The sequence below is a fragment of the Octopus sinensis genome, linkage group LG4 (genome assembly GCF_006345805.1).
Source record: "Octopus sinensis linkage group LG4, ASM634580v1, whole genome shotgun sequence".
Taxonomy (NCBI): Eukaryota; Metazoa; Mollusca; class Cephalopoda; order Octopoda; family Octopodidae; genus Octopus; species Octopus sinensis.
In genome coordinates, this window is record NC_043000.1 from 117131691 (window position 1) to 117146690 (window position 15000).

Here is a 15000-nt window from a genome sequence, read left to right on the forward strand (position 1 = left end):
TCTCTGCACTGAATATCATTATTCCTTGACAAGAATCCGTATTTTATCAGGAATATATGGCTATGGTGTGTTTTAATGTACAAAGTCTAAAACTGATGATTCCCTTGAGTAGAGGAATCACAAAAAGAGAAAACAGCACAGACAGGTATAAGTTTAGATTCTTAAAAGAGCTGTCAATAAAAAAATCAACAAAACTAAGCACCAAGTCGAACAAAACAAAACGATAATTTTCTTTGAAAAGTTAGAACAAGAATGCAGTGTCATTTCATCGTCAGAAGTAACTGCAACAACAACAACAACAGCAGTTGCAGCAATAACATGAAATTACCAGAGGTGATGCTACGACTGATTATAAACCTATATATCAAACTCTATATGGATGATATTTACAAGGTATATAACCAATCTTATGACTAAAAATTTTCCGGGAAGGGCCTACTTTTTATCACCAGTAAGGGATTGGAATTATATCAGATTATCCCAGAAGTAATGTCGTTTTTCAGACCGTACTTGTTTAAACATGCTCAAACACGTTTAAACAAGATCTTTTCATAGGTGTATAAATAGTACTGAACAAGAAAAGCTTCAGTTAGACAGATTCGGACACACATATAATAAATTGTTGTTTTAATAGCCCCTCGGAGGTCACAGAAGGACACCTTGGAGGCGTCATGCTTTACGAGTATACAAAAGGCAACAATGCAACAAATGCTGTAAAAATGTTCAAGAAATGTATAGAATGTTCGCAAGCGCAAACGATGAATCCATAAATGTAGACAAGGCGACTTTAGCTTGGAGGACATCTGCCGCTCTGGGTCCCCTATCTCTTTTGATAATGATGTGTTAAAAACCGCTACTGGAAAAAAATCCATATGCAACTGTTGAAGAGTTAGCAGAAAATGTTAATTCGTCGTCATCACCTATCTATCGTCATTTACAAGTACTTGAAATCGTGTCTAAACTTGTCAAATGGTTTCCACGTGAACTGAGTGGTAACAATTGAAAAGAACATGTCAATATCAGCACTGCTTTTTATTCACATAAGAGAAAAAAACCTCCAATTTTTTAGCAGCCTAGTGACAGGTGATGAAAGGTGGATACACTATAAAATAGTTAAACCCCTATGGGTTCAACCAGGAGAATAATTAAGACCGCATTCAAAACAAGATCTTTATCCACGGAAAATTTCGTTCGGCGTTTAGTGGGACATGTTTGGTGTGATACAATTTGAAACCTTGCACCAAAACCAGACAGACGGAATAAAAAACTAACGGAAAACGATGCTCTCTCAATCAAAATGGTACCAACGTCCATCATGACAATACCAGACCTCTTAGTTCAAGATTCACAGGTGCCAAGATTGAGGAGCTAGGTTCGAAAAGGCTTCTACATCTGTATCCTCTTGATCTTGTTTCTTTGGATTATCATTTATTCCGAAGCTTGCAATTTTTTATTGATGGAAGAGAATACACTTCCTTAGAGGCACCTGAAACGGACATTCAAGAGTTTTTCTCTTCTAAGTCAACTGATTTCTATAGAAACGGCATAAAAAACCGTTTACAAACAACTGCAGCGTGGAAAGTGTTTATAAGCCATTTAAGAAACACACAAAAACCGTTAGATTCACTTCAACATTTAAATTTAATTTGCCAAAATATTTTCGCCGCTTTGAGACCGCGACCTAGCACGGCGTTTTGTCAATGAACAGGTCGCGGTCTCAACGAAAATATTTTGGCAAATTGAATTTAAATGTTTAAGTGAATCTAACGGTTTTTGTGTGTTTCTTAAATGGCTTATAAACACCTTCCACGCTATGCAAGTACATCTCCGTAAAACCTTTTACAGTTTTGGAAGAATGTTATTGGTTCAGATGGGGAACATAGAGATGATTTAATTCGTACCTTACTTGCTTTTTTTTATTTCTTCAAACCCTGCTACAAAACAACGACGTTAATTATGGGATAACCTGATATATTAGACGTACAATGATATTATACGGATTAACTCAAAAGGCGTCGAGACATGCCCAGATAATTCTATTTAAAATACCGCTTGGATTTTCCAAAATATGCTAGTGTGGACATGGTGCAACTACAATGACATATATAGGTTTTAAGATTTTATATGATATCCACAATTAAAAACGGTCGGCAACACAGGCTTCAAATTTGTGATCAGCGTGGTTGACTTAGATAGGGCTTTCTTATAGAAGCCCGACTAAACGGTGAATACCACCTTTTTCCCGATGTGCAAAAACAGCAGAAACCGGTTAAGGAATGTTGTCAAACAGTAGTTGGTGGGTGAGTGGGGACTAACAACAAGTGTTTTGGGCTGCCTTAAAGAAAGCGATAAGGTCAAAATTCATGGTTATTTGTGAAGTGCTAGTTATAGAGAGAAATATATCAGAGGTGCTTAGCAGTATTTTGTCTCACGCTACGTTCTGAGTTCAAATTCCGTCGAGGTCGACTTTGCCTTTCATCCTTTCGGGGTCGATTAAATAAGTACCAGTTACGCACTGGGGTCGATATAATCGACTTAATCTCTTTGTCTGTCCTTGTTTGTCCCCTCTATGTTTAGCCCCTTGTAGGCAATAAAGAAATAAGAAATATATCAAAGGTGTGAGATAACTAGCAATCTAAACGGTTTGATTAGAGAGGGTATCACAACCGAGGGCTTGGTGATCCTTGACCATTTCTTCGATGCAAAATATGAAGTCTGCGTTTCTAGAGTAAGGAATAGACCACTAAAGCAAATGCGAACGAAAAGTATTCGTTCTCTTTTCTGTGCTGGATGTCGGACCATTATTTCGAAAGTTAGAATTTTTAAACTGCATCGATTTCGGGCTGCAGTTCAGGGGAATTGCATCACCACATGTAGAATGTTATCGTAACTGTGATGAACACTACGGAAGAAGAGGTGGCCGATGCCATTTCAAAGGAATACCACGAGTGCTCATTAAATGTTTAGCAGTAAGTTAAAATGTTTAGAGTTGTGTTATCAGTTTACTTAAAAAATAAATAAGGAATTGTTAAATACCAAGGCAACTAGATTTTAATGTAATTTTTGCAAAATTTAAATTAACCCCTACAGACTAAGACTAGTCGCTTCGAATACTAATAACGTAGCGATTAAAATGAAGGAAAAAAGTGAATACCACTTTTACAGAATTAATAACTATATCATTAATTTTTTTAATGGGGGAATATCCTGGTTCTCAGTTCAGATTACGCACTGCAAAAAGTGCAAATAGCTTATTAGCATACTGAGACATGTAAGAAATTGTGATTGATAAAACCATGGTTTCTTATAATATGGTGAAGCTTTGAATATAAACTTTCCGTATAATAGAGTGATATGGCAACCAAGATTCAATTCTGGTTAAAAGATTTGCGAACGAAAGCAACGAAACTAATTGTATTCATACGTGATCGTTACTTTATATACCTTGATTACTCCATAGGCAAGAGACGAGTGATATAATTAAATATATTTACGTTCGATGCATCGAAACGTAGGAGGGCAGAAAATAGAATCGTTGCATTTTTGACTAGTAAGTAAACATTCGATGGATCGTATCTTGTTGCCTACATTTGAGGATTCGTGAGCAAAATCGAGATCTAGCATTGATCTAAGCTACGAGCAGTGTATAAATTATCTGGGAAAATGGATCTCGAAACACATCACATGCAACTATAATCAAGAGCATGCGAATAACGGGTTGAAAAAACCTTTAGATAGTACCTATTTCTTTACTACCCACAAGGGGCTAAACACAGAGGGGACAAACAAGGACAGACAAACGGGTTAAGTCGATTATATCGACCCCAGTGCGTAACTGGTACTTATTTAATCGACTCCGAAAGGATGAAAGGCAAAGTCGACCTCGGCGGAATTTGAACTCAGAACGTAACCGTAAACGAAATACCTATTTCTTTACTACCCACAAGGGGCTAAACACAGAGGGGACAAACAAGGACAGACAAACACATTGAGTCGATTATATCGACCCCAGGGCGTAACTGGTACTTATTTAATCGACATCGAAAGGATGAAAGGCAAAGTCGACCTCGGCGGAATTTGAACACAGAACGTAACGGCAGACGAAAGAGTGCTAAGTATTTCGCCCGGCGCGCTAACGTTTCTGCCAGCTCGCCGCCTTAATAGCACCTTTAGATAGTACCGTGTGGGTATTTATGTGTGTGTAATTATAGTGCCTCACTGTAAGTAGCAGTAGCACTGATTGCAGGGAGATTCGAGGCAGGAGTTTCTCATGGCACTAACTTTTAAGTTTACTTAAAGTTTACAGGTAAATGACTCTCCCACCATGACCTAATATTTTATGATAGGGAAATTGACTTGGTTGGGAAAAAATCTCTAAAACTACTGCAGTTTCAGCAAGAGTTATTCATACGGATAGAGAACTTTTCCCAGTCATATAGATTCACCGGAGCGCTTTCTCCATTTCCGTGACGCATAAATCCCCTCTGGACGGGACGCCAGTCCGTGGCAGGACCACTCACTTTTTGCCTGCTGAGTGAACTAGAGCAAAGTGATATGAAGTCCGTAGCCCGGTCCAGGAATCGAAACCACAATCTTACGATTATGAGTGCAACATCCTAACCACTAAGCTACTCGCCTCGACGAGTTAATCATAGCTCGATGATAATTTTCCACGTCATGTTAATAAGGTAATCTCGAGTAAACAATTTGTCTTAAGTATGACTAGTATCATGCGAGTCGTCTTGATGGAAACAATCCGGGTCCGGGCTTTTAATCTTGGACAAATGTCGCAGAAACGAATGAAATGGCTCAGCCGAGAATGAAAATTTGGTTGTTAGATTTAGCTTGCTGGGATTGATTTTCACCCCACTTGAACTCTTCGAAAAGTGAACTTGAAAAAACAGAAATCAATTTTAAGTTTCTTATTCTATCATTTCTTTCTGAAGTTATGAAAGCACCAGAGTAATAGGTTTATGAAGCAGTAAACTTCCTTCACAAGTAAATAAAGTGTGGTCTTTTGCTATATAACCAACATTAGGAATACTTTGGATTTAGTCTACTAAATCGTCTCTGTTTTATCTTTGGTATTTACTTTTCAAATATTGATTAATTAAAATTCCATGCAGTATTACGTCAGGTGGACTGAAAAATCAGCGACATAAAACAGAGACCAAGAAAATTCAAAGTGTTTAGAACAATCGACTTTCATATACGCTAACTCTCCTGGGTTTAGATAGAATAAAGTTCCTGTTTAAAGAAACAGCTAAAAATGGGAAATAATGGCTTTTAATGGCATTTCGAAGCGCATTAGCCAAGTAAGTGAAACAAAATAGCCAACGAGGTTGCAAAATAGATATCACAAGAGGTTTACATTTGTTGAAATAAAACCAGACAAGCACTTATAGGGGAACTTTGGCAGTTATAGTGTAGGAAGAAGAGTAAAAAAAATTCATTTCTGACAGAAATTCAGAAATTATATGACGCTGTGAAAACACCAATGCAGGGGTCGGCTAAATCACTTCATTGTATTAAAGTAAAGTTACATAAGCATCCTGTTAGATGAAACAATCAGTTACGTTTCAAGATTTATTTTTTCAAAGAATAACCGTAATGAATTTATCAATTATTTAATAGATATTTCTCTCTGCTTCAGCCATCCCTAATTCTCTTCTCTGTTGTGTCTTCTTATTTCACTCATTTTCTATTAGTTTTTACGAAGATTGTGTGTAAGCGAGTAAGAATGATTTGTTTACAAAGAGAGAAAAAAATCATACATGTTCACTTCCATAGGTATATAGGTATATATGGTTAGAATTACGTTGTCAGTTTATGCGTGTAGGTAGGTACATGAAAGGATACACTCAGAACCTCACTGAACATCTCTGAGATCAACCTCGACACTTGGGAAACGTAAGTGGAAGAGTGGAAGATCGCTCTGTCTGGCGACACTGCAGCAACAGCGGTGTCACCTCCTACGAAAAGAGCAGGATCGCAAGGGCACAAAGAAAACGGAAATTGAACAAATCAAGAGTCCCAGTAGACTACCAGCCTTCAGTCCCAGCAAACTACCAGCCTCTGACCTGCGTCAGAGCCTTCAAAGCACACAACGTACTAATCGACCACAGCCGGACACACCATGTTCCCTCTTCTTCGATGTGATGTCGTTAGTCATAATCAACAACGACAGATGAACTAATAATATTTGTCCAAATGATCGTATATTTAGATTAATTTAGGTTGTCTTGTTTAATAGGTTGTATTCTTCCTATGAAGACAAAATTGGTTTCTGATTAAGAGTTGTCTAATTTCAAATAACAACAATAATACAGAAGTTGCATGCACTTTAAAGAAAGTTTCGTATAGTTTCACTAATCCACTTTCAAATTAAACTTTCATGTTGTCTTTTTCGTTGCCAGCTATTTCACACAATTGGATAAACATGAGAACAAATCTGAATTAATAATCAATGCAAAGAACTTAATGTAGAGAACCATAACGGCACTTCTTCGAGAATGTGGAATGAAGTTTGACATTTAACAGTCGATCTTCGAAGTAGTACATATAAATGTCTTCTGTTTCAAACAGATGCAAGAAGCTTATTGCGTTTGAATTGGGAGAAATCTTTTGAGGGAAATTTTCCAACGTCTCTTGTGTTGGGTCATGAGAATATGAACAGAGTAAGAAATATATTTTTAATATTTACCTCAGAGCCGTGATTGGGTAAAATGCCTGCCGGTAAGTTATGATTACACTGGTGCAGGAATATTCATGTATGTGGTTTGTGTGTGCGTATGAGTGTGTGTCTGTGTGTGTATATATATATATAATATATATATATATATATATATATAATATATATATGTAAGTTCAGCAAAATTTAGATTCAGATGAATATGGCACTTAAGTTAAGGCACCAGAATTTGGTATGGTATTATCCATATAAGTCAAGTGGGCTGATTATAATCAAAATAAGCAACAAGGATATCCAAGGTAGTGTAGTACAATCGTTTCATGCTACTTCCTTTTATTAAACGCTGTAAGTATTACATCAGTTTTAAAATGTTGGCAAATGAAATAAGTATAAAAATGTACATTGTCCATTTAATTAAAAAATATTGTATGTGGCAGAATATTGCTCGACATTTTAAAACTGGTGTAATATAGTGTTTAATAAAATTAAGTAGCATGAAACTATTGTACTACACTACCTTGGATATCCTTGTTGCTTATTTTGATTATATATATATATATATATAATAGAAATATTAAAATAACTAAGTCTCTCTAAAAGAGAACAGCGGCAGCGTTCCCGGAAAATAATAGTTATCGCCATACTAATATGGCATTCTTATAAAAATAAGAAAAAAGCTGTCCGCTTATTAGCTCCATGAGGCCATCGCCTTAAGTTAGCTATTTGATACACAAACTGTACCCATATAACCTTCGAACAAGGGAGGTCAGTCGCTCCACACTACTTGACCGGCAGCTACAGACGCGTTTCGGGGTATTGCCCCTTTTCAATGCAGCGTAGCCAGCCAGTAGGTGTCGCTTCCGACAATCTCTGTTCGATGGTTTTATTTACCTAGTTTCGGTGGAATACATCCACTTGTTTTCAATAATAGAAATATTAAAATAACTAAGTCTCTCTAAAAGAGAACAGCGGCAGCGTTCCCGGAAAATAATAGTTATCGCCATACTAATATGGCATTCTTATAAAAATAAGAAAAAAGCTGTCCGCTTATTAGCTCCATGAGGCCATCGCCTTAAGTTAGCTATTTGATACACCAAACTGTATCCATATAACCTTCGAACAAGGGAGGTCAGTCGCTCCACACTACTTGACCGGCAGCTACAGACGCGTTTCGGGGTATTGCCCCTTTTCAATGCAGCGTAGCCAGCCAGTAGGTGTCGCTTCCGACAATCTCTGTTCGATGGTTTTTTTTACCTAGTTTCGGTGGAATACATCCACTTGTTTTCAATAATAGAAATATTAAAATAACTAAGTCTCTCTAAAAGAGAACAGCGGCAGCGTTCCCGGAAAATAATAGTTATCGCCATACTAATATGGCATTCTTATAAAAATAAGAAAAAAGCTGTCCGCTTATTAGCTCCATGAGGTCATCGCCTTAAGTTAGCTATTTGATACACAAACTGTATCCATATAACCTTCGAACAAGGGAGGTCAGTCGCTCCACACTACTTGACCGGCACTACTTGTGTATCAAATAGCTAACTTAAGGCGATGGCCTCATGGAGCTAATAAGCGGACAGCTTTTTTCTTATTTTTATAAGAATGCCATATTAGTATGGCGATAACTATTATATATATATATATATAATTATATATATATATATATATATATATATATATATATATATATATGTATGTATGCATGTATGCATGCATGTATGTATGCATGTATGTATGCATACACTCACACATATACTAGAGACATATTCAAATGCTGCAAATGCGTAACAGAGCCGTTTACTACATTTCGTCATGGTGAAGTTTTCTCCTTTTAGTAAAAAAAAACAGATGTAAACACACCATGGTCGGTTCGAAGCGTACTCAATCCCGATCGATTAATGACTGCATTTCCAAGTAGTTATCTTGTCACCAGCATTGAACACTGGGAAGAAAGGCAACTCCAAACTGACAAAGAGACAAGGTCTCGCTTTTCAGAAACCACTCAGAATGAGGGTTTTCACTGTATCCATTTATACGAGAATGTTTATATTTGAGTGCTTAGAATCTTGTTTCCCAACCACATAGCTCCGGGTTCAGTCCCACTGCGTGGCACCTTGGTCAAGTGTCTTCTGTAATAGCCTCACGCAAACCAAAGCCTGGTCATTGCATTTGGTAGACGGAACCTGAAAGCAGCCCATCATATGTATACATATATGTGTGTGCATGTGTGTGTATGTGTATATATATATATATATATATATATATATATATATATAGATATATATATATATATGTTTGTCTCCCACCACCGCATGACAACAACCTATTTAAATTCTTCCTCCGGGGAAAGAGGTGGTTTCTAACAAAGATACAAAGCTTTGTCGTTAGTTTGTAGATAACACAAACAATGTTACAGTTTAAACTTGAGAAAATTCTTGCATAACTTTACAGTTCCACTTACAAATTGTATTTGTAATATGAGAGTTAACTGGTTGATTTCTTTTTCTGAAAGCCCAAGTATATCCAGATTATCACTTAGGCATTTACTCACACATCCAACTGCACCAATTATTATTGGTATAAATGTGAATTTATATATAATCTGGACATACAAGCTGGAGGTTTCGATGAAGTTGTATATAGTTATCTCCTTTCTCTTTGATTTTCAAACAATATTTACATCAACAGGACAACTGACCACTATGACAGTACATCCCTTTTCTTGCGCGTCCCAAATAACAATATCCGGCTTGTTATCTTACACTTGACATATGTTTTGATGGGACTGTTCCACGAGTATTTCTTGTGCTGGTATTTCTGTACTTTTTCAATTGCTGAGTTCTCCTCTAAATACACATCCAATGGTAGGTGCACTAATACAATATTATACCCATCAAAAGGAAAGTGCTTTACGTAGTACACTCATATATTTCGAAGGTTCATATTAGCCCTAAAATAATCTCCTCTCACAGATATAGCAGTAAGGCGGCGAGCTGGCAGAAACGTTAGCACGCCGGGCGAAATGCGTGGCCGTATTTCGTCTGCCGTTACGTTCTGAGTTCAAATTCCGCCGAGGTCGACTTTGCCTTTCATCCTTTCGGGGTCGATAAATTAAGTACCAGTTACGCACTGGGGTCGATGTAATCGACTTAATCCGTTTGTCTGTCCTTGTTTGTCCTCTCAGTGTTTAGCCCCTTGTGGGTAGTAAAGAAAAGGGTATTGTAGTAACTGACAATGATTTATGAAATTTATTTTACCAACTCAAATACTACTTAAGAAACTAAAACCAGAATGCTACTGTATCTTTATCAACACAAACTGTTTTTTTAAATTTTCTAACAGCTTTCTCTTTGTATCTTCGAAAATCTTACACACGCTAAAACACACCAATGATATAAAAACATATAAAAACTAAATCGCATGTAATCCCATTTTCCAACAAACAAAAACTACCGGATAATCAATCTAAATTGATATGTTTCTGAATAAAGAATATAAAACTGTTAATATGCTAGTTGAAATAGTATACAACACACACAAATGTTACGCCCATTATTATCACTGTTACGTCATTGTCAGCTACGGGGCACGAAATCCTGTATACCTTGGTCTTAATTTGCTTTTGTACCGTCACGTAAAAAGAAGTTCGATAAATACTTACTCGCATTTTGCGTATTATGTTCTTGATATATTTCTATGAATTTATTGTTCATATCTATTCCAACATCATATCCATGTAATGTTAGAAAATTCCTTACTTTCAAGGTGATTGTCAAGAGCTGATACACTTGCAAATTTATTTATATACATCATATCTATTGTACTGACATATCCTCTTTAAAAAATAACGTCCTGGTTCATACATTAACTAAAAAGCATTTTTGCCATAAATTACATTTGTCCAATTATATGAACTCGCCATGTAGAATATACGTATGTAGAATATACGTAAAAATTGTATACAATGTCTTAGCAAAATATTTTATGCAACAGCACAGTGGAGGCGCAATGGCCCAGTGGTTAGGGCAGCGGACTCGCGGCCGGAAAAACGCGGTTTCGATTCCCAGATCGGGCATTGTGAGTGTTTATTGAGCAAAAACACCTAAGCTTCACGAGACCCCGGCGGGGAGGGGTTGTGAACCCCGTTGTACTCTTTCACCACAACTTTCTCTCACTCTTTCTTCATATTTCTGCCTCAAAGCAGAGGAACCATGGTGTAACCCACTATGGTGTGGTGAACTTTCAGACCCTAGTCCAGATTGTGAATCCTCTGTACCATGGCATGGTTCAGCTCTCCACCCGTGAAAAAGACACTGTTTACGGAATGAGGATAACAACGTAGATTTCGCGCCCGTGTAACCGCCAGTCTATCGCGTGTGGTGGATGGATCTTCAAGTTGCACGTGTGTGTTTGTGCACGTGTCTACGTTTGTGTGTATTTGCGTATAGATCTATATGTATATATTTTTGTGTACCATTCATTATGTCTTTTAGCATAATGATTAATATTTAGCTGTAGATGCAAACGTAGGTAGTATCTGCCGAAATAAGGCAGATGCGACAGTTATGTCATGAGAATATAAACTTCAGAGAAATCGTCCGAAATGCGTGCAGTGCAAAATACTTGACGGGCAACAAATCTAAACGGGACCAAAATGATCCAAACTCGACACTTCAAGGTGAAGTCGAAAGACGTTTCGTGTATTTACGTCATAAGGATCTAGAAATTTCGAGAGAAAGTAACATTCGTTTCTAACTGGTGAACTCGATATAAATAAAGCTATAAATAATGTGTAATATTGGGTTAAAAACCCCTTTGGCTTGAAAATATCGGTAAACATTCTGTACGTTCTACCATTGAACCTTAGCAATCCTGAAAATATGGCAGGGAATTCAGCGTTTGCTTAGAAACGTAGCATTAACAAGCGGTCCTTTTAACGGCATGGTTCCCTCTATTCACGCCACGAACAACAGCAACGACAGCCGGTCAAGAATTTGGACCTGGAGATCTCCATTTCCAGCGACTTCGAGGGCCACCTCCCAGTGGTGTCGGGCGTCAACGAAGAGCCCTCGACTACAACAAGACGACCAAAGTTTTTTTTCTTCCAAGGTCTGGGATCTCCAGCCCCTAAGCCCTAGACCATCACCTAATCATCCTTACCCGTCTTGTTGCTTAACAACAACAACAACAACAGCAACGACAACAATAAAACCTCTCCTGTAGCTTCTGGTAATATGACGATGCAAAATTAGTTTCCTTTGTCTATAAGATGATATTGCAAAATATATTTTATGAGTTTTGATGATTCCAAGATGGATTTCAAAGAAATCGACTCTAAAACTTACTGGAAATATTACCATTTTCCTCGTCCTAGTTTTATTGTTACCGTCATTGTTCCTGCTATCGATATTATTGTTGTTCATATTTCAGCTCGTACTTTTTGTTGTTCATTTTTTTTTCCAAATTTCTTTCCAAATATTAGAAGAAAAGGTAAAATCTTAAATTCTAGTTTTAAACAATATGCTAAATTAAATGTAAATCTAAAGTTAAAATATTCTTTATATCCTTATCTCTTCTTAAATAAAATAAAAAAAACAAAATTGCTAACGGGAATTTTCTTGGATTCCTAGATAAATGAACATAAAGGTTGTTGTTAAAATGTACAAAATCAAAACATTCGAAAAAAAAAATGTAAACCTAAAGAAAATTATTAGTTAGACAGCTGGAAGCAAAATTGATGTTAACATCTTCCGTTTGCGAAATATAGAAGATATCTCGTATTAAAGAATACTGTAAAGGCTCCGAGAACAAGCAGCACTGAATGCTAATGACAATGCTCAATGGACGAATAAACAGAACACTATCGCATGATCGCTCTTATCAATAACGAATGAGACTAACACTGACCATATTATAATAAATCAGCTAATTTTGTATTAGTTTAAAATTTGCTGTTTCTGAACATGCTTGATAGTTATGAAAGAATACTGAATAATAATAAGGATATAATTTTCAGCAGGGATAAAGCCAATTACTATTGTTGTAGGGTGATGTGATTAAGCATTAGAGCTATGACCGCACTCATATATTTTCATTCACTAATCACCATTTTAATTTCGAGAGGTTGTAGCTAGACGATTAGGTGTGCTAATTTTTGTCAACTTTATCGCCAAGTGAGACATGAACGAAACTCAGAAATCGATAGCGGCGAGATTGGAACTTGGAAGATCGAGTTAAATAAATCAAGTAATTGTTCTGTTTATTTTGATCTGCGAATCGCATAATAATATTTTCTTTTCTACTCTAGGCAAAAGTACGCAACTGGTACTTAATTTATCGATCCCGAAAGGATGAAAGGCAAAGTCGACCTCGGCGGAACTTGAAATCAGAACATAAAGACAGACGAAATACCTATTTCTTTATACCCACAAGGGTCTAAGCCTAGAATGGACAAATAAGGACATACAAAGGGATTAAGTCGATTATATAGACCCCAGTGCGCAACTGGTACTTAAAGATGACCTGTTTAAAACATTTAGCCGCTCGAATGACTTTATGAGGGTTTTTGTGGAAATAAATCTAACTTTAGCAATAGTAGGATGAATCACGTGGAGGCGCAATGGCCCAGTGGTTAGGGCAGTGGATTCGCGGTCGGAGGATCGCAGTTTCGATTCCCAGACCGGGCGTTGAGTGTGTTTATTGAGCGAAAACACCTAAAAGCTCCACGAGGCTCCGGCAGGGGGTAGGGGCGACCCCTGTTGTACTCTTTCGCCACCACTTTTTCTTCTTGTTTCTTGAGTAACTCTGTGGCGGACTGGCGTCTCGTCCAGCTGGAGGGAACACATACGCCACAGAAACCGGGAAACCGGGCCCATGAGCCTGGCTACACTTGAAAAGGGCGACAAAATAAAAAATAATAAAAAGGATAAATCACAGCAGGCGTACCCATTCTTTTTACCGATTATAGTTCTCTCGAAAGAAAAGTGCGACACACAAAATCGTTTATGTTCATTAGAAATTCGGAGTTTTCTATATTTATAGTATCTGAAATGCTTAGTGTAGAGATAAGATTTTTCTCTTAATCAACTCCTCTGCGACTAGATTCCATCTAAATTGGTGTGACTTTCCTTCCACCATCTTTGAGAATGACGTTAACATCTCAATACGCTTGTTCTTCTCCCATTTATATCACTAACTTAGTGCACAGCGAATGTCATCAGTGTTTTAACATATGTATGTTCGTGGTCTTATACGTTCATTAAAGGTCATACCACTAAGAATATTTTCTTTCCCTAATCCCACAACAAAATTAGATTTGTCACGTTGTCTAGCATTATTGACAGAAATAACTATATCGAAATCATTTAGAATCTCTAGAGAAAGCAACATAAAATCAATATTTCAAATTTATCTCAACAGTTCGGAGAAACTATGGATGTTATCTTGTGTGTGCAACGTTAGGTGTTGCCCTCCGTGCTTCAGGCTACGTGGAACGTATTTTGCATGGCTTTATTTGACTCATTAAGAAGTATTGTTGTTAAGAAAAAGACAATTTTGATACTACATTAACAGTAGCGAGGAAATAAGTTTATCGTAAAAATAAGATATGCAGTGATGCTGTAATTTATACAGCTGTGACAAGAAATATTGGTCTCAAATTTTGGCACAAGGCTAGCAAGTTCGGAGACGATTTAAGACAATTACATAGACCCCGGTCTTTAACTGGTACTTGTTTTATTGACCCCCGACAAAATGAAAGACCTCGGCGGAATTTGACTTCAGAAAATAAAGACGAACCTAATGCCTATTTCTTTACTACCCACAAGAGGAGACAAACAAGGACTGACAGACGGATTAAGTCGATTATATCGACCCCAGTGCGTAACTGGTACTTGTTTTATCGACCCTCGACAAAATGAAAGACCTCGGCGGAATTTGACTTCAGAACTTAAAGTGCCGCTTATCACTTTGCTCGGGGTGTTAACGATTCAGCCAGATCGCTGCCTTTGGAACAAGATGTACTGCTGCATCAAAAATGAGCTGAGAAAACGCATGTCTCATATTTGAGCAGGAAACAGTAAGGCTATGAACGATAACCTGGTGATTTAATCAGTTGACTAAAGTAGCTCCAATTTCTGGAAATCATGATTTGGATAACAATATATCAAGTTTAAACAGAATTTTGTGGCTTTTACAGAAAGTTACTCTAACTTATTCAGCTAACAAACCACATAGTCATCCAACACAGACGAGTATAATACAAATTATTATGCAGCTGAAATCGTCAGGAGGTATCAGAGGGGAATATA